Source organism: Nylanderia fulva, unplaced genomic scaffold, assembly GCF_048542155.1.
Source record: "Nylanderia fulva isolate GAGA-0341 unplaced genomic scaffold, ASM4854215v1 Scaffold18, whole genome shotgun sequence".
NCBI classification, from domain to species: domain Eukaryota; kingdom Metazoa; phylum Arthropoda; class Insecta; order Hymenoptera; family Formicidae; genus Nylanderia; species Nylanderia fulva.
The window spans coordinates 4,557,358-4,583,146 of record NW_028190055.1 but is presented as its reverse complement, the minus strand read 5'-3'; the positions used below and the strand labels follow the sequence as shown (position 1 = coordinate 4,583,146).

The 25,789-nt window shown below is 32.2% G+C and overlaps 4 long non-coding RNA genes across 4 annotated transcripts in view; 3 read left to right on the top strand and 1 right to left on the bottom strand.

The window, feature by feature from the left end:
- LOC114935658 (uncharacterized) overlaps window positions 1-25,789 on the bottom strand; it is a 106,812-nt gene that overhangs the window by 2,094 nt on the left and 78,929 nt on the right. The window contains exons 3-6 of the long non-coding RNA XR_014924482.1: window positions 3,710-3,926; window positions 2,731-2,812; window positions 2,234-2,302; window positions 1,258-1,373 (exon numbers count right to left, since the gene is read on the bottom strand). This is a non-coding gene — a long non-coding RNA (uncharacterized LOC114935658). The remainder of the gene's footprint in view (window positions 1-1,257; window positions 1,374-2,233; window positions 2,303-2,730; window positions 2,813-3,709; window positions 3,927-25,789) is intronic.
- Window positions 3,576-4,488, top strand: LOC114946721 (uncharacterized). The gene is made up of 3 exons (XR_003822693.2): window positions 3,576-3,919; window positions 4,317-4,343; window positions 4,425-4,488. It is a non-coding gene; the product is annotated as an uncharacterized LOC114946721 (long non-coding RNA).
- On the top strand, window positions 4,542-10,977 carry LOC146723645 (uncharacterized). Its single transcript, XR_014924459.1, has 2 exons — window positions 4,542-4,575; window positions 10,736-10,977. It is a non-coding gene; the product is annotated as an uncharacterized LOC146723645 (long non-coding RNA).
- Window positions 20,372-24,907, top strand: LOC146723644 (uncharacterized). The gene is made up of 2 exons (XR_014924483.1): window positions 20,372-22,205; window positions 22,278-24,907. It is a non-coding gene; the product is annotated as an uncharacterized LOC146723644 (long non-coding RNA).

The window sequence follows — 25,789 nt, the reverse complement described above, 5'->3', positions numbered from 1 at the left end:
TATCAATTAATTATGCTGGATTGCAAATATATTGTTAATAATAATAGTTTTGTTGCATATCTATTATGCATATAATTTGGAAATAATATAAGTTAATAATTACTTATTAAATATTTATTAATAATAATTTTCTATTTAATAATTATTTCAAAATATTATTTTTCTTGTGTGTGAATAGTTCCATATTATATCTGGATTGCAAATATATATTGTTAATAATAATAGTTTTGTTGCATATCTATTATTCATATAATTTGGAAATAATATAATTTAATAATTAAAAATTGCAAACAGAGTAATATATTTACATATTTATATTTATTATATTATATCTGCACATATTCATATTGATGAGATAATTGCTTATTATATAAAATCATGTGCGTGATAATTAAATATTTTCTATGCAATCAAATTAATAAGGAATATAATGATTTAACATGATTATATTCTAAATCTGTTGGTGAAAACGTTACGTGTAACAAATATATACAATTAAAGTTATTAAAATTTTATTATTACAAAAACTATATCTCCAAAATCTTACAGAATCTTAAAACATATATAAAAATTGCGCTAAGCAAAAATAAAACCTTATTAAAATATTTTAATTTAAAAAAGTTGCACAAAATAGTTGTTTTAATTTCTTATAAAAATAATGTATTTAAAATACATACTGACATTAAAACTTGAGACAAAAAAGATATAAACATTACAAACTTGCGACAAAAAGAAATAAAAAAACATTAAAAACTTGTGAAAAAAAGTAGAACAATTTAATTTAAAAACTTAGCACTGCTAAGCTAAACAACAATTTAACAATTGTAATTGTTGTATTAAACTATACAATTGAAATTTTAATTGAAGTAATATGCAATAATGACATTAGCAATGCTAAGTTTTTAAATTAATTTTTTTTGTCGCAAGTCTTTAATGTTTTATATTTTTGTTATCGCAAGTTTTTAATGTCATTATATATTTTAAATACATTATTTTTCAGATATGTTTTCAGATTCTGTAAGATTTTTGAGATATAGTTTTTGACGCGGACTTAACATCTTTTTTTACCTTTTTTAAAATGAAATTTTTTGTACATATAAAAAACATTTATGAGTTCTTTATAAAAAATTCCGAAGAAAACCAAAAAAAGCTTGTTACATAAGATTCACTCTAAAACGATTTTTAATAATTATAAAGTGATAAAGTCAAATTGTATTTGCAATATGACAAATAATTAACAAACTATCAATACGTTACCTTAAAGAATTGATAATCCTAACTCTATGATTACTGTGGAATGTGAATGTCCAAAGCTCTTAGGTTATATTTCAGTCAATTAACAATCAAAGAGCTTTATCACAATAAGCGTAGACCTATAATATTTAATTACACGCTATAGTTAATAAGTCCAATATCAGAACACGATAAAATGATTTATTTCCTTTATTAAATTTAATTAATTTATTATTAAGAAATAGAATTGTAATATTTTCAAGTATTCTACAAAGTAAATGATATTTTACAAAAATAATAAAATTTTAATAACTTAAATTGTATATATTTGTTACACGTAACGTTTTCACCAACAGATTTAGAATATAATCATGTTAAATCACTATATTCCTTATTAATTTGAATGCATAGAAAATATTTAATTATCACGCACATGATTTTATATAATAAACAATTATCTCATCAATATGAATATGTGCAGATATAATATAAATAAATATAAATATGTGAATATATTATTCTGTTTGCAATTTTTAATTATTAAATTATATTATTTCCAAATTATATGCATAATAGATATGCAACAAAACTATTATTATTAACAATATATATTTGCAATCCAGATATAATATGGAACTATTCACACACAAGAAAAATAATATTTTGAAAAGTAATTGCTGGTGTACGATTACATTTTTGTTTAATTGGCAAACAAATATTTAATAAAATTTATTAATTTAAAAAAAGGAAAAAGAAAAATGAATCTTTTCAATATAAAAAAAATATAAATATATAAATAAATACATAATAACAAAATATATACATTCTAAGCATTTAAATAATAATACAATTTTAAAACAAGACCATTTATATAAATATTTATATACAACGTATTCTAATTATGTTATTCAATATTTTCCAATATTTCTCTCTAATAATTTATTTATAATAAATAAACACAATTTGAATGTAATATGTAAAAACATTGTGAAACGGTTACCTAGTTGAATGCAGAAATGTTCTCCAGAAGGAAACTGTATGGTTACACTTCGTTGTATTACCAAACTTCCTGCAATATTTACATTTGATTAATAATTTTGAATTATAATATATATTATATATATGTACAACACATTTTATTATAACATATTATACATTTACATTTGATTAATAATTTTGAATTATAATATATATTATATATATGTACAACACATTTTATTATAACATATTATACATTTATTATTTTAGAACAAATGAAAAAAAATTCGAGAAATATATATTAACAAGAAATATAATTAAATTAAATATAATAAAATGTATAATGAATTGAAAATGTTCTGAATAAAAATATGGTTTAAAAAACGTAAATTATTTTATTATTTATATTTTAACTATTACGTACAATAACTTTGCTAGAACCAAGGAAAAGATATATATTATTTAAATTCAGTCATATTAATATCATCAATCAAACATCTTCGATTAAAATTTACTCACTTGCTGTTTGTATATAAACGAACTATTTTCCAAAATATTTGTTCGGTTAAGGCGTGTTGCATCATGCGCAGTATAAAGGGTGCTACGATTTAAATCAAAATTATATATATTAGATGTATTTTAAATATATATATTTATTATAATAGTTGCTTGTAAACATTGATTTTATTGATTTTATAAAGAAAAATTAGATATATATATATATATATATATATATATATATATGTATACAGGGTAATAATTCGAAAACAAATAAAAAATAGCAAAAGATGCAATTAAAAAAAAAGAAATTATAAGAATTATAGACGATATACACATATATAAGAATTATAGACGATATACACATATAGAAATAAGGGGAATAATAAAAAGAATAAAAATATCGCGTAAAAGTGAAATATAATTATTAAAACAATAAGTTGTAAGAATAAGATAATCACAAAGAGAATATTTAACAGGGTATTTTACATCTTTAACACATTATTTTGCATGAACGTAAGTATCTCATAAAATATTAATTTTTCGTCGATCTTGTTTCAAAAATTTTGTATATAAAATATTGAGAAAAATCAAAATTTTTGAAAAAAACTATATAGTTTATAAATTTATATATCAATATAGTTAGAAGCAAAATCGTCTCCCAATTATCTCAAGAATCTTCCATTAACAGGTTTACTACTAATTCTGTGATATCCTGCATATATATTCTGCATATGTACAATATAAATTTAAATATTAATTAAAGAATATAGATATACGTATCAACACACGGACATAAGCGCGCGTGAGTGTGTGTGTGTGTGTGTGTGTGTGTGTTTGTGTGTATGTGTGTGTCTGTACTATTATAAAATTAATATTTAATTATAATCCAAATATATAAAGAATTAATTATCTTATAACTTTACACATTAACTTCATCAACATATTCACAAATTTATTTATAATAAATATTTTGATACGTACAATATAAAATCATTACCTGATTAAAGCAGCGATTATTTCGTCGCACCGAAAATTGTCGAAAACATCGATGATATGAACACGCGGCCAAGAACAACACGTGTGAAACGCGTGGCATCGAGCATATTATTCTAAATACAAGCCGTACGATTACGCACCCCTGTCGCGCAGCCTGTGGTCTAATCAGTTTGTGGTCGTGAGAAGACTGACATCTCAGCAACTAACTTCGGTAAGTCCTATACATATAAGATTCTGTAAACTATCGTTCTAACATCATCATCGTCTATAATGAAATGTAGAATCAGTTAATTAGTAGTCAGCAATTAAGTTCGTTTATTATTAATTAATAATTTATTTCGCGAGAACGACTAGCATTAAGCGACGGAACATTGTCATTTTTATGAACTTTTCGGGATCTTTTCGTGAATTTTTGAGATATTCGCATCTTATTTATTGATTCCATGATTATAATTATGATTTTACATATAGTTTTGCAATAGATATATTTCGGACGTACTTTAATATTACTCTTGTCGTTCGCGCATAAAAACTTGTTTACGCGCATCGACTCGTTATATCAGGTGTTCGAAATATCCAGATCTTATTTCATTTTATTATAATTCCAGATATACTCAAACACCGAAATGGCAGATGTAAGTATATTATTTTTCATTATCATTATAAAATACTATTATTTTTTATTATAAAAAACTAATACTCTTTATACATTTCAGATACAGATGAATGAAGCCGACCACATCGCCGCCGAGCCCGTGGCCGCCGGCCCCGTCGCCGCCGAGCCCGTGGCCGCCGGCCCCGTCGCCGCCGGCCCCGTCGCCGCCGAGCCCGTGGCCGCCGGCCCCGTTGCCGCCGACTATCATAGAGGTTAGTTAAATTTTAATTTAATTAAATTGATATAAGCTAGATTAATCGAAGATCGTTTAATTAACAATTAATATGATCGAAGTCAATTAAAGATTATTTAATTGACAATTGATATAAACGAAATTAATCGGAGAACGATCGACTAACAATTAATACAAGCTAATTTAATTAAAAGTTTTTTAATTAACGATTAATATGAGTTAATTTTAATTAGAAGTTCTTTAATTGACGATTGAAAAAAACAGATTCAATCGAAGACAATTCAATTGACAATTGATTTGAGCAGAAACAATTAAAAAATATTTAATTGACGATTAAATATAGCAAATTTAATGCGAATCTCTTCCATTAATGATTGACTTAAGAAAATCGATATAATTTCTCTATTTCCATTAATTAACAATGTGTAACGATTAATACAATTTAAATTTTAATCGAAGATGTTTGATTGATGATATTAATATGACTGAATTTAAATAATATATATCTTTTCCTTGATTCTAGCAAAGTTATTGTACGTAATAGTTACAATGTAAATAATAAATAATTTACGTTTTTTAAACCATATTTTTATTCAGAACATTTTCAATTCATTATACATTTTATTATATTTAATTTAATTATATTTAATGTTAATATATATTTCTCAAATTTTTTTTCATTTGTTCTAAAATAATAAATGTATAATATGTTATAATAAAATGTGTTGTACATATATACAATATATATTATAATTCAAAATTATTAATCAAATGTAAATATTGCAGGAAGTTTGGTAATACAACGAAGTGTAACCATACAGTTTCCTTCTGGAGAACATTTCTGCATTCAACTAGGTAACCATTTCACAATGTTTTTACATATTACATTCAAATTGTGTTTATTTATTATAAATAAATTATTAGAGAAAAATATTGAAAAATATTGAATAACATAATTAGAATACGTTGTATATAAATATGTATATAAATGGTCTTGTTTTAAAATTGTATTATTATTTAAATGCTTAGAATGTATTATATATATTTTGTTATTATCTATTTATTTATATATTTATTTTTTTTTTATATTGAAAAGATTCATTTTTCTTTTTCCTTTTTTTAAATTAATAAATTTTATTAAATATTTGTTTGCCAATTAAACAAAAATGTAATCGTACACCAGCAATTACTTTTCAAAATATTATTTTTCTTGTGTGTGAATAGTTTTATATATAATATCTGGAATGCAAATATATATTGTTAATAATAATAGTTTTGTTGCATATCTATTATTCATATAATTTGGAAATAATATAATTTAATAATTAAAAATTGCAAACAGAGTAATATATTTACATATTTATATTTATTATATTATATCTGCATATATTCATATTGATGAGATAATTGCTTATTATATAAAATCATGTGCGTGATAATTAAATATTTTCTATGCAATCAAATTAATAAGGAATATAATGATTTAATATAATTATATTCTAAATCTGTTGGTGAAAACGTTACGTGTAACAAATATATACAATTAAAGTTATTATATTAAAATTTTATTATTTTTGTAAAATATCATTTACTTTGTAGAATACTTGAAAATATTACAATTCTATTTCTTAATAATAAATTAATTAAATTTAATAAAGGAAATAAAACATTTTATCGTGTTCTGATATTGGACTTATTAACCATAGCGTGTAATTAAATATTATAGGTCTACGCTTATTGTGATAAAGCTCTTTGATTGTTAATTGACGGAAATATAACCTAAGAGCTTTGGACATTCACATTCCACAGTAATCAAAGAGTTAGGATTATCAATTTTCTTTAAGGTAACGTATTGATAGTTTGTTCATTACTTGTCATAATGCAAATACAATTTGACTTTATCACTTTATAATTATTAAAAATCGTTTTAGAGTGAATCTTGTGTAACAACCTTTTTTTGGTTTTCTTCGGAATTTTTTATAAAGAACTCATAAATGTATATGTACAAAAAATTTCATTTTAAAAAAGGTAAAAAAAGATGTTAAGTCCGCGTCAAAAACTATATCTTCAAAATCTTACAGAATCTTAAAACATATCTGAAAAATAATGTATTTAAATTATATAATGACATTAAAAACTTGCGATAACAAAAATATAAACATTAAAGACTTGCGACAAAAAAAATTAATTTAAAAACTTAGCATTGCTAATGTCATTATTGCATATTACTTCAATTAAAATTTCAATTGTATAGTATAATACAACAATTACAATTGTTAAATTATTGTTTAGCTTAGCAGTGCTAAGTTTTTAAATTAAATTGTTCTACTTTCTTTCGCAAATTTTTAATGTTTTTTTTATTTCTTCTTGTCGCAAGTTTGTAATGTTTATATCTTTTTTGTCCCAAGTTTTAATGTCAGTATGTATTTTAAATTCATTATTTTTATAAGAAATTAAAACAACTATTTTGTGCAACTTTTTTAAATTAAAATATTTTAATAAGGTTTTATTTTTGCTTAGCGCAATTTTTAGATATGTTTTAAGATTCTGTAAGATTTTGGAGATATAGTTTTTGACGCGGACTTAACAACTTTTTTTACCTTTTTTAAAATAAAATTTTTTCTACATATACAAAACATTTATGAGTTCTTTATAAAAAATTCCGAAGAAAACCAAAAAAAGCTTGTTACACAAGATTCACTCTAAAACGATTTTTAATAATTATAAAGTGATAAAGTCAAATTGTATTTGCATTATGACAAGTAATGAACAAACTATCAATACGTTACCTTAAAGAAAATTGATAATCCTAACTCTTTGATTACTGTGGAATGTGAATGCCCAAAGCTCTTAGGTTATATTTCCCTCAATTAACAATCAAATAGCTTTATCACAATAAGCGTAGACCTATAATATTTAATTACACGCTATGGTTAATAAGTCCAATATCAGAACACGCGATAAAATGTTTTATTTCCTTTATTAAATTTAATTAATTTATTATTAAGAAATAGAATTGTAATATTTTCAAGTATTCTACAAAGTAAATGATATTTTACAAAAATAATAAAATTTTAATAACTTTAATTGTATATATTTGTTACACGTAACGTTTTCACCAACAGATTTAGAATATAATCATGTTAAATCATTATATTCCTTATTAATTTGATTGCATAGAAAATATTTAATTATCACGCACATGATTTTATATAATAAACAATTATCTCATCAATATGAATATGTGCAGATATAATATAATAAATATAAATATGTGAATATATTAGTCTGTTTGCAATTTTTAATTATTAAATTATATTATTTCCAAATTATATGCATAATAGATATGCAACAAAACTATTATTATTAACAATATATATTTGCAATCCAGATATTATATGAAACTATTCACACACAAGAAAAATAATATTTTGAAAAGTAATTGCTGGTGTACGATTACATTTTTGTTTAATTGGCAAACAAATATTTAATAAAATTTATTAATTTAAAAAAGGAAAAAGAAAAATGAATCTTTTCAATATAAAAAAATATAAATATATAAATAAATACATAATAACAAAATATATACATTCTAAGCATTTAAATAATAATACAATTTTAAAACAAGACCATTTAAATAAATATTTATATACAGCGTATTCTAATTATGTTATTCAATATTTTTCAATCTTTCTCTCTAATAATTTATTTATAATAAATAAAAAAATTTGAATGTAATATGTAAAAACATTGTGAAATGGTTACCTAGTTGAATGCAGAAATGTTCTCCAGAAGGAAACTGTATGGTTACACTTCGTTGTATTACCAAACTTCCTGCAATATTTACATTTGATTAATAATTTTGAATTATAATATATATTGTATATATATATGTACAACACATTTTATTATAACATATTATACATTTATTATTTTAGAACAAATGAAAAAAAATTCGAGAAATATATATTAACATTAAATATAATTAAATTAAATATAATAAAATGTATAATGAGAGAGAGAGAGAGAGAATTGAAAATGTTCTGAATAAAAATATGGTTTAAAAAACGTAAATTATTTATTATTTATATTGTAACTATTACGTACAATAACTTTGCTAGAACCAAGGAAAAGATATATATTATTGAAATTCAGTCATATTAATATCATCAATCAAACATCTTCGATTAAAATTTAAATTGTATTAATCGTTACACATGTTAATTAATGGAAATAAAGAAATTATATCGATTTTCTTAAGTCAATCATTAATGGAAGAGATTTGCATTAAATTTGCTATATTTAATCGTCAATTAAATATTTTTTAATTGTTTCTACTCAAATCAATTGTCAATTGAATTGTCTTCGATTGAATCTGTTTTTTTCAATCGTCAATTAAAGTACATCTAATTAAAATTAACTCATATCAATCGTTAATTAAAAAACTTTTAATTAAATTAGCTTGTATTAATTGTTAATCGATCGTTCTCCGATTAATTTCGTTTATATCAATTGTCAATTAAATAATCTTTAATTGACTTCGATCATATTAATTGTTAATTAAACGATCTTCGATTAATCTAGTTTATATCAATCGTCATTGTAACGAAATCTATTTAATCTTTCTAAAATTAATCGTCAATTAAAAATATTTTAATTGAATCTGTTCATATCATTTGTTCAATTATAAAAAATTTAATTGATATTTTGTCATCTCTGATACCCAGTAAACACGAAGGGATCATTTACGAAACAATTACATAATAATCTATATATGTATATGTTATAGATCGGCGAAACAAAACAATGACGTATCATTTATGTCAATAACGTAATGAATTTGTTATGCAATTTTGGTGTTATTTTGTTATGTAACATTTATGTATTTTGGTTAATATAAATGTGTATACTCTAAAAGTTTCGTAAATACTACGTAATTTTAATGACATAATTGTAACGTTCTGTTAAATATGTAACATTAATATTATTTTGTTGATATCAATGTATATATTCTGTAAGAACCTTATTATAACTATTATATAATTATAATAACGAAATTGCGATGTCACATTAAATAAAAAAAATATCGCAATTTTGTTATTATACTGTATGTAATGATGTATGTAAAGTTTTTACAGAATGTATACATTGATGTCAACAAAATATTGTTACGTATTTAATATAACGTTGCAATTAGTTATTAGAATTATGTAGCATTTACGAAACTTTTAGGATATACACATTTACATTAACCAAAATACATAAATGTTACGTATTTAACATAACGTTACAATTATGTCATTAAAATTACGTAGTATTTACGAAACTTTTAGAGTATACACATTTACATTAACCAAAATACATAAATACATAAAGTAACGCCAAAATTACATAACAATTTTATGTAACAATTATAGATTCATTACGTTATTGACATAAACGATACGTCACAGTTATGCAATAATTGCTAATTTCTTCTTTAACCGTTACGCGGTGTACGATTCTCTATCTATCTCGGATTCAAATTTCAGTCAGGAAAGTTTAAAATTGATGAAATTGATGGTAACATCTGTGATAATATGGAATTAAATTTTCTCATGTTGAGATCATGTCCCAAAGAATAATGAGATTATCATAATGATAAGTATCAATTAATTATTAAATTTAATAATTAATTACATTATATATTGATTAAAAAATAAATATTACATTTACTATCTCAGAACAATGTGTGTCAGATGTGATCGAACTCAGGAGGGGGAAGCAAGAGAGAAGGGAAGGAAGGAGGAAAGGGAAGAAACAGGTGAAAGGAGAAGAGAGAGGGAGGAAAAAAGAAAAGAGAGAGGAAGAAAGAAGGAAGAAATGAGGGCGGAAAGAGAAAGAAGGAGGAAGAGAGAAGAGAGTGAAAAGAGTAAGAAGAAGACTGCTAGTCTCGAAGAGAAAGAGTTAGTAGTGAAGAAAGAAGTAATTGAGAAGTAAATAAATGAGGTATAATAAATGTATAATAGGTAGTAAATATAGTCTAATTAATAAAATATTATATATTTATATAAAATTAACCTATATATTATAACATGTTATTATAAAATATTATACATTTATTATTTTATACCATACCTAGATATACCTAATTATACCATATTATCTAATTACTAAAATAATTTCTTTTTTAATTACAGTTTACAGAGGAAGACGCGCCGGGGTTCGCGTCCAGGAGGAGCGCTTTATGCGCTTCCTCCTAAAATTATCCTCGCCCTATTATTATTGGGGCAACAGGCCGAGGAGAGGCGGAAGAGAAGGCGGACGAGGACGGGGACGGCGAAACGCCGAATAATATGTAATAATATACATAATAATATACATATATACATATATTACATTGTTACATATATACATAAATAAATAAATATACATATATATACATTCTTCATTTTATTTAAATAAAAACCCTACAGATAGAACTTTATAACCCTAACATATTATGAATTGTTAAATAAATCGCAAAACATTATTGATACTATAATTATTTAATGAATAACATTATTGATAATAATAAGAGAAACAATAGAAAATGGTATTGTGATTGTGATTGAAACAAACATTCTTTCTAAACAGAGTTCGATTATAGTATAAGTTTCTTGATTTAAAATGTACTATATTTAAATCATTTAATTATTTTTTTCGTTCAAGTACATTTAACAGGAAAAACTGCATATACGTAGGTATGTATTTAACTCTACTGCCATTACTTGAAACAAATACATTATTCGACATTAACAAATTGGAACTCTGGAATTACGAGTAATTATTTTTTATTGTACAGACTAGGTTTAAATTTTTGAGGACCTTCTTTTGAACATGGCTTGACCTTTTCATTTTTATGATTTTTTGGAGATAGGGTGAGAGAGGACGAATGAGGGTAAGAGAAGACGAGATAGGCGAAAGAGGGTGAAAGAGGACGAAAGAAGACGAAAGAGGACGAAAGAGAGTGAAAGAGGACGAAAGAGGGTGAGAGAGAATGAAAGAGAGTGAGAGAGGACAAAGGAGAGTGAAAGAGGACGAAAGAGGGTGAGAGAGATCGAAAGAGGGTGAGAGAGAATGAAAGAGAGTGAGAGAGGACAAAGGAGAGTGAAAGGAAAGAGGACGAAAGAGGGTGAAAGAAGGTGAAAGAGGCGAAAGAGGGTGAAAGAGGACGAAAGAGGGTGAAAGAGAACGAAAGAGGGTGAGAGAGGACAAAAGAGGGTGAAAGAGGACGAAAGGGGGTGAGAGGAAATGAAAGAGGGTGAAAGAGGGTGAGAGAGAATGAAAGAGGGTGAGAGAGGACGAAAGATGGTGAAAGAGGCGAAAGATGGTGAAAGAGGCGAAAGATGGTGAAAGAGGACGAAAGAAGGTGAAAGAGGGTGAAAGAGGACGAAAGAAGGTGAAAGAGGCGAAAGAGGGTGAAAGAGGACGAAAGAGGGTGAAAGAGAACGAAAGAGGGTGAGAGAGGACAAAAGAGGGCGAGAGGAAATGAAAGAGGGTGAAAGAGGACGAAAGAGGGTGAAAGAGGACGAAAGGGGGTGAAAGAGGACGAAAGATAAGAGGGTAAAGGGACGAAGGGGAGTGAAATTGAAAGAGGGCGAGAGAAAATAAAGAGGGTGGAGGAGGGCGAAAGAGGGTGAAAGAGGGCACGGAACGGGCGGAATAACATGGTGTGATGAAAGAGGAGAAAGAGGACGAAAGAGAGTGAAAGAGGCGAAAGAGGGTGAAAGAGGACGAAAGAGGGTGAAAGAGGACGGAAAAAGGGGTGAGAGAGGACAAACAAAAGAGGGTGAAAGAGGCGAAAGATGGTGATGAAAGAGGACGAAAGAGGCGAAAGGGGTGTGGGAAAGAGGACGAAAGAGGGGGAAAGAGGGTGAAAAGAGGTGACAAGAGGGTGAGAGAGGGACCAAAGAGGGTGGTGAAAGAGGCCGAAGATGGTGAATGAAAGAGGACAAAGAGGACGAAAGGGGGTGAAAGAGACGACGAACGAAAAGAGGGGGAAAGAGGGTGAAAGGGGTGATGCGAGGGTTGAATGAAAGAGGTGAGAGAGGAAGAAAGAGGGTGAATTAGGGCGAAAGAGGGGTGGGAGTGGGGGTGGGGGTGGGGGCGTGGGGACGGGATGTGGGAGGGAAAGAGGTGGGTGGAAGTTGAGGGAGGTGTGAGTGAAAGGTGAGAAGAGATTTATATATATATATAATCCTGATGACGTCAGCGGACAGAGAAGAAGAAGAAGACGACGTTTCTTAATTTTTCATGAAAAACGTCACTTTTTGACCGCTTGTATCTCCGGAACGGCTTGACCGATTTTATTTTTTCTTGGCTCAAATTACTCGTGGCGATGCCGCCTTTCAGGTTATATTACGTGCATTTCAAAATTTTTTATATTTTAGTAGTTCTACACCCCCAAAAAATGGACTTTGATGGTGCAGGATAAGGAGACTTGTAGTGTCTTTTAAGGTCTTTTAGGGTTTGAACATGGCCGGAGACACTACCGCGTCTCCTAATTTATTCTATAAATTTTGAATATAAAGAATATAAAAATGTAAAATCTTCATCAGCAAATATTATTGCCATTGAAGAAATTGAAGAAAAAGAGGGTGGTGACTTTCTTATAGAGTTATACAGAGAGAGAAAATATTTATACGACAAAAGTAATCGCGATTTTAAGAATAAAATCATAAGAGGAAATGCTTGGGTTGAAATTTCCAATACTTCCGGGACTGATTGCAGCCTTGGCGCAATCAAAATTCAACGGCTAATTAATAGCGCACTGGTCATCCAACGGGATGAAGACGCGACGAGTTCACTTTTGCGGATAAGCTGCTACGAACTTTATACTAATATCAACGATAAGTGAACCAACTGATTTCGGAGACGGCCTCGTGCGTAATGCGTGGCCGGGTCATTCTTTCTCAATCCGAAAACGGAAATCCTCTCGGGTTTAAGGGCTGGCCAATGAGCGAATGCCAACGCGATAGATCAATCGAGGTATTGGTTGATTTCCCGATCAGGCGTATTTGGTCAGGAACATCGATTCGGAACGCACGATTTATTTCTTGGTTTCGTGTGTTATTCAGGGATAGCGCCAGACTGATAGAAAATCGATTCCGAATTCGCGCGAGGGTTTTCGCAACATGCTTATCGCACGTGTCACGTGATTCAAGTGCGTAGGTACACGATCATAATGAAACATTACTTGTTAATTTATAATTATAATTTATAATTATAAAGTTATTAATAATGGATAATAATTGCAGGATTTAAAAAATAAATAAATATGGTGCCATGGAAAGAGGCTTGTAATGGGGTAATAACAAGAGGTCCTGAAGGATGAACCTATGTGGCAGGAAGGCACCCAGCCTATACAACGCATATATAGCCAGAATATATACACCAGTGTATTGAACGCAGCTCTTATAGACCATGTGCGTGTCAAACGCTGAAGATAGGAATGCTGATGAAGAATCTCGCTTGAACTTAATCCCGGAAAACATGGTTACGCCGGCTTCCATAGCCGAGTATATAAAAATGGTTACGAATAGTACCACTCCGCAAGGAGACATGGTCAAAGTAAACATACCTGATATTGGAGTTCCACAGGGTAGTATCGCACCTAGTAGAGATATTCCAGATAACTGACAACTTAAGGAATCCTGATAATCGTGTCTTTGCTTTGAACGGAATGAGATCCGAATTATTCAGCAATGTATTTAAGTCACATGTAGTGGTAACCAGATCATAGTCTTTACGGAGTTGTTTGATTGTGCATAAGAATGCGTTTTAGTAAAATTAATTTCATGTCTTTCCAATTATTATAGATTTCAAACATTATTATTTTTTACGAAATTATGTACCGAGGAAGACTGTCGTAATAGTCGAAACGTATACGTTTTATTTATTTTATTTTATGTCAATACATTAATTATTTTATACACCTAAATAATTTGCTCGTTTTTAAGTTGGTCTATTTATGTATGTTCTTCTTTATTAGAAAATAAAATTAAATCATTTAGATTAACGGTATTTTATAATAATATTGACAAATACAGAATTTTAAAAGATAATGTAATGTAATGTTTAAAAAATTTGACAATTGTGATATGCAAGGCGAAATCAACCGAGAATGAAAAAATATTGTATCAAATATATTGTAAGTAACCTTTTTTATTTAGCATCGAATTGAAATTTGTATTCAAATCCAGTAAAATATCTAATTAACAATAAACATTTTAATCATTTTTCAGAACGTTGAAAATAACCTAAAGATAATAAATAAACTTCGTGAGTAAAAGTGAGACCGGGTTGCGTTTAATAATTATTTATTTATATTTTAATAACTTTTCAGAGAAACCAAGAAAATCGTGGAAGAACCATGTCCTCCACAGATTATTGTCACCAACATGTCACATGTAAGTAATAAATAAGTAATAAATATAACAAAAACTTTGCATCCCCAGGTCGGGAATTAATTTTAATTTAGATATCAGGGAATTAATTGACCAATACTGGCTAAGGTAAATTATCTTTTATTGAAAAAGACGCAACGTTTCGACCGAACAAAGACAATATCTTGAATAAATAACACACTTAAAAAGAGAAATACAAGTCGACCGAGTAAAAAATTTTTATAAGCAAAAAATATATAAACAAAAGGAGTTTTAAAATACTTAATATGTGATAAAAACAATTTATATATAAATTCTACTAGGATAAAAACAAAAGTAAAATAAAAATGAGAAAATTAAAAATTAATAAATTAAAAAACGATATCTAAAATAAATTCATAAAAACAAAAATAAAATAAAAATAAGAAATTAAAAATTAAAAATTAATAAAATAAATACCGATATCTAAAATAAATTCAAAATAGTATCATACATATCATTTAAGTTTTCTGTGTCTCTTTGCAAATTTATAGAATTTTTTTGTTTTTTGATAAATTGATAATTATAAAAGAATAAATAGAGCAGGCGCGAAATAATCAAGAGCAGATCGCAGTGCTCAATAATTATTAAAGCATTGACGAGACGAAAAAAAATGTGCTCGACAATAGAGAAAGAAGACGCAAAGTCGTCAAGGGCAGAACGCAGTGCCCGACTATTATGAAAGAATAGAGGAAGAAGGCGCAAAATCATTAAGGGCAGAAGACAAAATTTTGCACTGCTCGATGATTATAAAAGAATAGAGAAAAATATATCATCAACAGAAATATCCACAAATGCGGAAAATTGTAATTTGTATTTAAATTTGTTTTAATAATTTTTCAGACAATTGTTACAAACTAAAGAAATATCTGAAATTAAAAATTGTTCTAATGTAAAAATTGAACTAATACCATCTGTTCAGATCTGACTTCAAAGTCGAATTATTTCAAACCGAGCGAACTAATTCGCTCTGTTTGACCTAAACCTCTCTTTATTTTGATACACATCTTAGCGCTGGGACAATTAGTTCCCGTGCATTACACGTGATGTGCCCATGTAAATGATTATCCGCTCGGCTCCGTTTCCCGTCAATAATATTCCAATTCTCGAAAATAATCGCGCGTAAGTCAGTCGAAGAGAGGCAATCAAAACGTGCGTGTCGTTAGTCAGCATCGTCCTGTTAATTCGATAGCAACGTATCTCTGTTCGAGTTATACCTCTACGACGTCCACGTCTCTTTCAACGCGCTTTTCGTGTGATCCACGTCAGTGCAGCTAATAAAATACTATTGAATTAAAAGTGAGTGGATTCGTTCTTGACTAACAACGATACTATCCCTTCGTCTCCGTTTTACAATAATTTCAGTCAATCGGCCGGCGTATTAAAATAATATTAAATATGTTTCCACGTCTTTAAGAGGAAGTGCGCGAACACCATCATTGTCCTACATTTCATCATGGACAATGAGTAAAATGGTAAGTGATCTGTTACGTCTTGTGGACTCCACAATTTTTTTCTTTCTCACGACCAGAGCGGAAGTTTGTTCTTAGATAATAAAAAATAGCAAGAAATAATAATCCGAGTGGCACGTACGACAAAATCGCAAATGTGCCTCCACAGCCGGATATATCGGAAGATCTAGCAAATATTATAAATTGTTAAGACATGAAGACGAGGCGAAAAGTGCCAAAAGCAAAAGAAAATAAATATATATTTTGATATCTACAAAACTTGTAAATAAGACATCCTCGCCAAACCATAAATCGGCGGCCCCATCAATAAAAAAAAAACATAACTAATAACCGCCGAACCGCCTAATGCATTTATGTGGGGAAACATGGGAGTACTTAGATCAATTCGACGTGATAGGACTGACGGAGACGTGGATAGAAGAAAGCTGGAAGAAATTAAAAAACAAGATGTCGAACAAATTTCATTGGATGTGTATAGCAGCAAGGAGAGAGAACAAAAAAGGAAGAGCGAAAGGAGGTATAATTGTAGCGGCAAACAAGAATCTAAAAGAAATAGAAGTTTAAAGAAATGAGCTACAGAGCAGCGGAGGTAAAAATAGAGCATGATAGAAACAGATGGAGAATAATTACATTATTAGGGGAAGGGACTCAGAAAAATTGTAAGGTCGCAAAATAGCCAGGCGAGGAAAGAGAGGATCCATTTTCCATAGGTTTTGTGCGGGGTCCTTTTAAATATAGAAATATATATATATATATATATATATATAATTGATTAAATATACCGAAAAGTATCACACTTTATTATTTGATTCCATATATTTATGATTACGAATTGGAAATGAAAGAAAAGTAATAAATGGATTGGATGACGATTTTTGAATGTATATAATCCAAATTATAGAAAATTGTCATATTTCATTCTATCATACTATATAGACTATTATAGACAATTCATACGCGCGCGCCCATTGTCCACTTTTATATAATTTTATTTAATTTTGTTTTGATATATAATTGTCAAGTAAGTTTGTAGCCATTAAACATCATCAACTTCTTTAATTTAATTTAAATTCATATTCTGAGGTTTTATGTGTTCTATATTTTTAGTCTATTTTTCGTTATAGAAAGTATTATGTTTTATATAATTTCAGATTAAAACCTTCTGCAACGACATATAAAGACTTAAAAGGAATGGAATTTTCTCAGGTCAATATTACGATATAATATCATTATTCTTGATTTTCAAGACAGCAGTAGCTACAATTAGTGATGGATAATACCGCTCAAGATCAAGTACAACCGCAACGGAGACCCCAAAATGCCGTCGGAGTCCGGCAAGGACAACGGGACAATCGTCGTATGCAGGAGTATGTGCTTGAAAAGAACTGGAGAGCTAATAAAGACTGGAATTCGCAAGTTGAGCTTGAAGCCAGCATGGCGAGCCGTCCAGCTCAATCCGTCAATCCGCAAAGACAACAACAAAATAGGACCCGAGCGCAACAATGGCGGAAAAAGAAAAACCAGGAGAGCAGGCAGAAATCTACCGCCGCACCGGTTGATTTTTCCAAGTATAAGGCGAGCACCGAAACTGGAGCGAGCGACGAGCCGCTATATACGATTTAATGGCTGGGTCAAGGCCCGTTAAACGTATTTACGTACAGAATGGTGATTTTTCCGGGTTCCTATTACTTTGCGAAACAGTACACAGGGATTTAAAGCAGGCTAATCCGCGTATAAAAAGGGAACTTCCATTCTGCGTTTTCCTTCACTCAATGACGTCATGGCCTTAACGCCTGGCTTATCCAAAATGTAACGAAAGTCAATTTGGAGGACCGATTGGAGGGGAGACTGACGCTATGTCCCTAATCCCAAATGAGATGCTTATACCTCAACCAATAGCGGAGTATTTTTCGATGTTAAACACAGTGGTCACACCATCGGGGGATACAATACGTCTCAACGTTTCGGAGGCTGGCGTTCCTAGATTCTCAGTACGTGCTGAGGAAGGTCGGGAAAGGATATCTCCTGGCAGTTTTGGCGATGTGTCAGCCGCTAACCACAATGAGTCTTACATCGCTCCGTATATTACACGGCGTTTTATTGAAGCAAGCGTAGCTGAAGAAGATAATTATAATCCCCTTCCACCAGGAAGATTTCCAGCAAACGCAACGCCAACAAGAAATTTACTGGGATATTACCCATATGAGCGTTTGGCACCTGAGAAGAGAGCTATTTTAGCTAATTGTAATTTCCCGGAAACGGATGATATGGTGGGAAGACTTCAAATCGTACCGGCTATGTTAATCGAAACTAGTAATGCACTTTTACGATGTAGCAAGGAGTATAGGATGGTGAAGTTTCATGAGGTACAACGCAAACTTGTACCAACACCAACCATTTATTCAAGATTAAAAATATAGAAAAAGGTATAAAATCTGTGAAAGATATGCGGCATTATGTATCTATGAGGAATATTTTTACTGTGACGGCCTTCGTATCATCAATAATATCACGAAATATTTTGATTTAATTCATTCATCCGTTCGGAAAAATACCCTCTAAATTTATTTATCATTTTTAACTCACAATGCAAATTGAGCCGCGTCTAGACAGCGTCGCAGAAAATAGGTACCAATATATATATGTTTTGATGAGATTAAATCTCCATACGAAGAACTGGGAATTTACTTATAGAGCCCACCCTAACTGTGAGAGAGTAGATGGGTATGCCTATCTATTGGAAAACAATAGAATTATTGAATGTGAAAAACTTATGAAACGCCATGCAGTAATACGTTATAAATTAGAAATAAATTATAATTGGAGAATTTTTATGTAGCATTTTACTTCAACCTAGGATCAAATGAAGTCAAATGTTGTTATGGTCATAAAATTTTTAAAGTGTATAAATCGATATACAAAAAAATGAAAGAACATTTAACAAACTTTACTGCTCTGATCGCTAAAAGAGCTGGATGGATTAATCAGAGAGGAGCTCTCGCGGATGACTTTTCATGGAGTTGAGGACTACCTACTTTGATGAGGGATTGGGAAATACAACAGCTGAAAAGTTTGGTGGTCTCTTTTATGGCTGTGGTTGCTATGGAGATCAGTACTTTTACACCAGACTTTGCTTTTAAGAGGTTGCGTTGAAGGAAAAGCAGGACCAGGTATACAGAGAAATTACGTAGGGAGGGGACCAATTTAGAGTTTAAAAGATATAGAACAGAAAACTATAGCTAGTTTTAAAGTTTTAGTCACCCAAATGTGTTAAAATTAAAGAAACATTGTCAAAAAAGCATTAAAAGTCTGTTTTGTATTATTGAGGCTTTGTGTTCTATATTTTTACTCTATTTTTCGTTATAGAAAGTATTTTGTTTTAATTTCAGATTAAAACCTTCTGCAACGATATATTACAAAAACTTTAAGGGAATGGAATTTTCTCAGGTCAATATTACAGATATAAAAGAAGCTATGAAGTCTGTGAAAGATATGCGGCATTATATATCTATGAGGAATATTTTTACTGTGACGGCCTTCGTATCATCAATAATATCACGAAATATTTTGATTTAATTCATTCATCCGTTCGGAAAAATACCCTCTAAATTTATTTATCATTTTTAACTCACAATGCAAATCGAGCCGCGTCTAGACAGCGTCGCAGAAAATAGGCACTAATATATATACAAGAATCGACTTGATTTGCTTTTTTTAGAAAATAATTATTTAACAGATTATTTGATTAATTTTGATTTCTTTTTAACGAAAATAGGAAGGCCAATGTTATGCGATTTACCATACGTAGAAAAAAGAAACAAAATATATTGTTGGAAATTCTATTGTTCCATTTTCATTCTGCAATGAGTATTAAGACAGAAGAAGACAGAGTGTTTAGGATTGAGAAAAATTCGCCGCGCTCGATTAAACGAAAATTCACGGATCAGTCGAGAATTTAGGTAAAAGCAATTGCCGCGGGCCTAACACGGCAGCACCTCGCGGCACGCACCGCGGGAAGCGCCGCGGAAGCAAATTTTCGGCCAATTAGCGCGTTCCGCGTGTACCCCTCGCGATCAGGCGGTCGATAGCGTGATCGATGAGGGTAGCATTCCGTCGAAAACAGTCGTCGCGGAGAGAGAGCCGGCGTTGGTCGCAAGTCAGACTAAAGAATTCGCGTTACGGTGTAATAAGTGCGTGAATGTATTATCGCGACAAATAACAGATTTGCGCGGTATTTTGTGACATATCGAGAGTGAAAAGTTAACGGGTAATCGGATCTCATTCGCGACGCAACATACACGTTTTCGCGACGAATTCGCCATTGTCTCGTGCATGCTACGTGCACGTGATCGAACATAACGAGTATTCGGATCCTGCTGGAGGATTCACTGCGATATTCGCGTATAGGTGAATGCATGTCGTGCATTCTCTCTCTCGCTCTTTCTCTCTCTCTCTCCCGCGCTCTCTCTCACAATTGTCGTAGTACGCCGTCGCGACGAATTCGCCGTCGTATTGTGCACGCTGCGTACACGTGATCGACTCTTGCGAATATTCGGATCCTTCTGGAGGATTCTGTGTGATAGTTAATTGCATATAAATGCACGTGATCGAACATTACGAGTATTCGGATCCTGCTGGAGGATTGAATGTCACATAATTGAAGACAATTATTGAGTCGCGTCAAATCATATGTGCGCGTTTTCGATAAATTATAACGGTCGTCCACAAGAGGACAAATTTGTTATTGTACGATCCGCGATCGTGACTTTCAAATAGGACATTGTTTTTTCTTGCGACAAAAGACTTTGGTATCGATATCGAACAAACAGTTTTCTTTTTTGTGATCGCGAGCTTCGACGAATAATTGTTTTGTACGACGCTTGATACACAATCAGGTGTTCGATAAGTGATCAATTGTAAAATGTAAATTTGCTGCGCGTACAGCAAACGCGTTCGATTCTCATATCGAGTTTTTGTTTTTTCTTTGGTTTGTTTGTGTCAAGTCCAGGTGACTTTCTGACGTGTGATATAATAAATTGATCTGTTTTTGTTCATCAAACTCAAGACTCTTTTCAATTCGGCCTCCTGCGTAAATCATCAATCTCAGCGCACACATGGGTGCGCGATCACCCTATTAAGATACAGTCCACTGAACAATGATCCTATTGTCCATCCATCACATCTCTCATGAGATTCCTATGATTTCTTTCCAATAAAAAAAAGGAGTGAAGGATCTGAGAGGCGGCGCGCGAAACGCGGCCCTAAAAAGGCCGAGCATGCTCGTTCGTCGCAGCTTCGTGTCGGACCACGGTTCAAGCCGCGCGTTCGCAACACAGAGTATCACAGAATAGCATGAAATTAACACGAAGAAAAATGCGTAGCACAGAATACTTTAAAAATTCTAAGAAATTTTAAATTTTTCAAACAAAATGTATTTTTATTTTATATATTTATTAATAAAGAAAGACAGTAGAGGCACTGTCGATGCCCTTTTGTTACCTTCTTCAACTGTTTTCTTCCTTTTTCGCCATTGTGATCTCGGATGTGCTGTGTGCTCTCCTCACGTGAGGCATTCGTTCTCGATAATTAACAGTCTGTATTCATTCAGAATTTATCAGTATTGTTTAATTTCTGATTCTCCTCAATGAGAGAGAAAGAAAGAGAGCTCAGTGAAGGAATTATCCAACCCAACGAAGGAGAAGCAAACTAAAGCAGTCCTTGACCGTTCTCAGGTAGTTCTCGAATGTTCGACGAACGACTATGGCGGTGTAAGTACCGTTCTCATAACGTTTCTATTTTTGCAGTCCACTCTCAAACAAGGCGGTTTCGACCGTGCTCTGGACTGTTTAATGGAAACAATTATTTCGGCGGAGTCTCTCCGTTCTCACAACTGGCGGAATTTCTCCATTATCTAACATCACCAAAGATGTAATGATTTCACAACCAAGGAACTATCTTGGATACCAGATTGACGTCAATCAGAGAAAAATTTCTCTATTACCAGTTGGAAGTATTGGTTATAAGATTCTCAACCACGGACCAAAGTAAAAAAATATTTTTTCTTTATTGTTAATGATTCTCGGCGTTAATGATGGTGGAGGATATAGTGAGGTGGGTGAGAGAGAAGAGAAAGAGTAGGGAGAAAGAAGAGAAAAGAGACAAGGAGGCAGAAAGAGATGAGATAGAAGAGGAGACCCTGGAGGGAACAGAGAAGGAAATGGAAGAGAGGATTAAAGGAGGAATGCAAATGAGGGAAGGAAAAGGGAAAGGAAGAAGATTGGAAGAACAGGAAAATCTAGAAAAAAGAGGAGAAGACTGGTGGAAAATAGTAAAAGAGGAGAAAAAGAGAGAGGAAAAAAGAGAAGGGAGAAGAGGGTGGAAGAAAAGGAAAAGAAGAGGAGAAAGGAAAAGGAAAAAGGAGCCTGGGAAGCTGAAGAGGGAAAGAAACAGAGGAGAAGGAAAGAAGAAGGAAATGAGAGAACGGAGAAGAACGATGAAAAAGGGAAGACAGGAAGAAAGGCAGAGCGGAGGGAAGGAAGAGAGGAAAAGGAGGTGGAACGAAAAAGGATGGAAGAAAAAGAGAGGGAAGACAGGAGCAGTAAAGAGGAGAATAAATGGAAAAAGAGAGAAAAATGTGGAGAAAGATGAAGGAAAGAGAAGGGAGTGTATATATATATATTGTGACGTGACATTTTGTACTGTCCGTCACAAGGGCCAAAGGCCCGGCCGGGAAGGCGGGAAATTCGGGAACCTTTGCTCTCTCGCCAATCTTTGAGAGAGAGAGCACCCGAACAATCATTTTGCGTTTTCTACCGCGTCGGAGGATGCGCTTCGCGCATCCGTTTCGCGAATTACTTTTTGTATGATTTTTGTTTGAGCGATTTTTGGCGTTTTCGGCGAGCAATTTTGCATAGGGTACGTGTCTCAACCGAGGAAACCAATAGAGAGAAAGAGTGAGAGGACGGAGAGGACGAAGAGGACGATTGAGGACCGAGCAGGAGCCACCAAGTCCGGATCACGCCCGGTAAATATTATTTTCGCACCAAAATTCTGGCTTGCCCATCCCGTTAAGAACCTGGGTACCGCCGTAAAATGTTCCTTCTTCCGCAGAGATTCCGGCCCGAGACGGGGATGGCCACTCTCTCGCGAGAGGCGAGAGAGCCCCGGGAACGAAAGGCGCGGGAGACATCCTGCCTCGAGCCCCGCAGATCCGGATACACCGAAATCCCACCATCGATCAAACAATCGATCTGGCGGATTTTTGGGAGGAATCGCAAAGAGGTGCCCTCGTAGGAGTCTTCCCGACGGCCCATAAAGAGGAATACCGGAACCCAAAGCGGAAACATAGAGGAACGGCGAGGGAAAATTTACATCAAGAAAATTCGCAGGGCCCGGCGGCCCTGCCAGGATAAGGAGCGCCACGGGTGGAAAATGCCAAATTTAGTATCGGCGTGATCCCGGCAGGCCTCTTGCTCGTCACTGTTCGGCGAGACATTCCGGAGAGCAGAGGTTCCTGCGCGGATGCCGAAGCACACCAGGACCCGGCGATACCGGTGAGACGAACGGCCCTATTTAATATTGTAAAGCCGCTAAATTCCTTGTGAGTACCGTATTCGGGAGAGAAGCGTGTCACGGCCGCGACCGGTTATTAGATTCACCGGTAATTTCGCGATTTTGAAAGTTTGATTTAGAGTTTCGTTCCGCGTGGAATTTATCCCGGCGCCCGGCCGACCGCGTGCTCTCTCCCGCGCGTATATTAAGAGAGGCTCTCTCTCCCGCGGATACGCCGACAGTCGCCGCGATTTTTGTCACGTTAATGTAAAATTTAAGGTATCGTCTTGTAATTACTGTACCGTCCTCGTCTGTTGGAGTTCTAGATCGGAGAATAGAAAATTAGTTAGAGTCACGCATCCGACCTAGCGTATTCTTTCTCGCGCATATCCTTATCCGTGCCGTCTTCGGATCCTTTGTGAAATATTGCGAGAAACGACCGGCGTGAGCGATCTCAAAGGAAGTCGCGCGGGACCTACTCGAGTTTACGGAAATTTTGTATTGCCTGAGACCATCGGAATTAATTACGCCGCACGGACCTTATTAAGTCTCGTGCGTTAATAATTATTCGACACGTAGGCGTGCGAATTTACTTCCGGGTCCCGCGTGTCGTCCGATATCATCGCGTCGGGTCGTCTCAAAGGCGTGGAATAATAACAACGCGCCGCGTCTCGGCCGTACATACGCCGTATTGTATTTTTCGAATCACATTTCGGCCTCGTTTATCTGTATTTCGGCGTTATTAACGCGGAGATCTCTCCGTAAGATATCAAACGAATATTGCTTTTCTTTCTAGACCTAACATTGTACTCAAGTTTTTATACAATTATTTTTCTGTCTATCTTCGTTTATCAGTGTCTAAATATATTTAATGTTTGTTATATTTGAGCGATTTCAAATAGCCTCTCTCGAATTCCGTCCTCTCTCCCGTCCGAACTCCCCCCTCTACCCCCTGACGATCTGAGCGAGTCGATTATCGCCGTCGCGGAAATTTTCGGGATACTTTGCTGATTGTAAAGGTCATTTATCGATTTGGAAATTTCAGAGTGGCGCGAATCTCGCGCCTGGCGCCCAACCAAACATATTTTTTTTGTGTTTACGAGAATTTCCCGCTTTCCGCGCCGAAGGTGTGCCGTCGGTCACTTACATCGGCCCGATTTCCCGGATCCTTTTCGATCCGACGGACAATATAAAATCCACGGTTACAAAATATATATATATATATATATATATATATGTCAATAGGCTATTTTGGCGACATCAAAAAATCAAACATTTTATGGTATACATAAGAGTACATTGACTCCCTGACGTATACATTACTTATAATTTTATGATAAAATGCACTGGTACAAATGTATAAGCAATTAAGTATAGATCGGTTAGTACAGCGACAGTACAAAATTATGTATAGTACATTTATACGCTGGCTATTTTGACGACACCATATTTTCCATAAAACGGTTATTATGACGACACTCCAAAAGTAAATATAGAAATTCTTTTTTTGAATAACCATCATTCATCTAATATGCAAGCAATCAAAGTATAATTTAGGCTTCTTTAAACAGTTTCATAAACAATCAAGAAACACAATGTTTGCAAATATTTATTCATATGGTAGTTGCACAATAGGTATTGCAAAACTGGTATTGCAGAGACACCATCAATTATTTCTAGCACTTATTTCACAATGCCCCGACATATGTGAGATTTTATTTGCAAAATAGAATAGTACAATTCTTAATTGTTTACAGGCAACATA